The 2,179-nt window shown below is 32.7% G+C and overlaps 1 long non-coding RNA gene across 3 annotated transcripts; it reads left to right on the top strand.

Moving 5' to 3' along the window:
• The first annotated feature begins 525 nt into the window (after positions 1 to 525).
• On the top strand, positions 526 to 1,839 carry LOC136200619 (uncharacterized). Of its 3 annotated transcripts, none has more exons than XR_010673411.1 (4): positions 526 to 814; positions 892 to 997; positions 1,218 to 1,286; positions 1,580 to 1,839. It is a non-coding gene; the product is annotated as an uncharacterized lncRNA (long non-coding RNA). The 3 variants fall into 3 exon arrangements; XR_010673414.1 differs by having other exon boundaries at positions 1,218 to 1,407; XR_010673412.1 differs by having other exon boundaries at positions 1,218 to 1,468.
• The last annotated feature ends 340 nt before the right edge of the window (positions 1,840 to 2,179 follow it).

The following is a 2,179-nucleotide window of genomic DNA, read 5'->3' as shown; positions in this document are numbered from 1 at the left end:
CTTTTTCTAAATTTGAAATAAAGATTAGTGGTGATAAAATTACATATGACTCGTTAACATGATATGAAATCGACACAATAAAAATAATTTAAAAGAAAGTTTTAAAGTCAATTAAGACCCTAAACTGTTAAAATTACCAATGAGATTCCTAAATTAAGTAAAAATCATCAATTGAGTCCAAATTTGATCCTTAAAAAATTGTGAGTATTTGATATAGACAGTAGTAATATCTGTGTTGGTTCAAAATGGGTTTGGGCAAGAGTGTTTGAAATTGTTCAACCGAATGATTTTCGATGAGGCCTCAATTGATAATTTTTGTTTAGAATGAGTACTCAATTGATGATTTTTTTGTTAGTTAAAGGACTTGATTGATTATTTTAATAGTTTAAGGATCTAATTTATTTTTAAACCTTAGTTTAAGGAGCTACAAGGTATTATGCCTGCATTTTATTTTATAAAAATAATTTTAATATTTTATATATAAACTATTATATCTAACCCTAGTGTTTAACAATGTGACACTCATCTCTTGCTTCTTCCCGCAGCCGCCACCTCTCCCTTCTTACCACAACCGCTTCTTCACTTCCTCACTTCTTCAGTCCGACGAACACCGGCCACCCTATAAACAGCCGATCTTCTGTTCTATTCACCATAGTTCCACCATCAAGTTCTCTTCTCTTTGCCGTTAGATTGATAGCCATCAAGTCTGATAACCTATTTGAAGGGTTATCTCGCACCATTTTTTTCCATTCTCTTCGGTATTCAGTTCGAGAGCTTCTCTTGCACCATTCTTGAAGTTATCGATGTGTTGAAGGTAATTTACATATGGCAGAGATGATATTTTCATTTTTTTTTTGCTTATTCCTTCAGATGATCCTACCGTGATTCTAGGCAGCAGCAACATTTTGCAAGAACAGTTGGTGGAATTGGTCGTAAGCCTGAGGTGACTACTGGCGCAGCTGGTGATTTGCAGCATATTACTGGTTTAGTGAAGCAGGTATAAAGCTTTTTCTGGAGTTGATTTTTTTTCCTAATTTAAGTTTTATATTTAGTTGTTGGCTTGTAATCTTGTTGATATATCCTCCTATATTAAAATCTGATTGATTAATTGAGAAAGCAAATATTTCTATCCTAATATCACTCTGCTCTGTTCTGCAACGATGGGTCTAAATGTGAGAAGAATTGCACAACTATATTTACATGTAGTGTCTTCACAGGTTTAAGGACTTATTCCATGAGGTATATGAAGAGAAGTGGAAGGACAAGTTTGAAGACCATTCAAATTGGTATGCAATATGTCCTATGTTGCGTTTTTAACTGATAAAATTTTCTGTTAGTATGTATGAAGTTTCAGGTATGAGCATCAACTAATTGATTATATGGTTGCCTATTGTTTAAAGAGTAAAGGTAGTTATGATTGGGCTTGAAAAAATTATGATGGTTGTCCAAAGTGATTTACTAGCTCAAGGTGTTTAGTTGTTCACATTTTTTGGTCTATTGTATCTATTGAGTTGTTGATTTTGAGTTTTTGAGACTTCGAAGGATATTTCTTAATGAAAGTCTATTAAATGAATTTCAGGTTAATTAGGGTGGTTGAAGCCTCTAGACAGCATAAAAGCTTTGACAACGAGACACAAACATACACTTGAGATGGTCAGGGATTCTATTTGGGTTGCATTTGACGTATAGCAAACGCGTTCAGTTATTTTGACAATAGAATTTGGATTTTTAGGTCGTGGGACAATTTTGTGTGAGAAGTATCTGTTCATGTTACTTTCGGGAATCTTGTTGCTACTTCTCTTGCCATATAATTATATTGTTCATGATACTTTTGACAAAGTTCTTTAGCATATTAGTATTAACTGGTACAGAAAGAATTATCTTAGTTATTCTTTTCCCTCTTTAATGCAAGTTCTAGTGTCAATTAAGTTATCATTACTTTCTTCTCATGAATCCCCCCAGGACAATACATAACCATGTTCTAGTACACTCACTGGACAAGCCAATCTGATTCATTATAAAGAATTGCGATTCTTTGAATTCTGAGTTTCAACTTCAGAATTTTCATGTATATATATATATATATATATAGATAGAGTTCCATTCAATCCAAAATTAGTTTTATTAATACATTTTGCAAAAAGATGGATAAAATCTCTTACAACATTTGTAGGTGATT

Source organism: Euphorbia lathyris, chromosome 7 (assembly GCF_963576675.1).
Source record: "Euphorbia lathyris chromosome 7, ddEupLath1.1, whole genome shotgun sequence".
In the NCBI taxonomy this organism is placed as follows: Eukaryota; Viridiplantae; Streptophyta; class Magnoliopsida; order Malpighiales; family Euphorbiaceae; genus Euphorbia; species Euphorbia lathyris.
The sequence above is the reverse complement of the archived record's forward strand: the minus strand, read 5'-3'. Positions and strand labels throughout refer to the sequence as shown.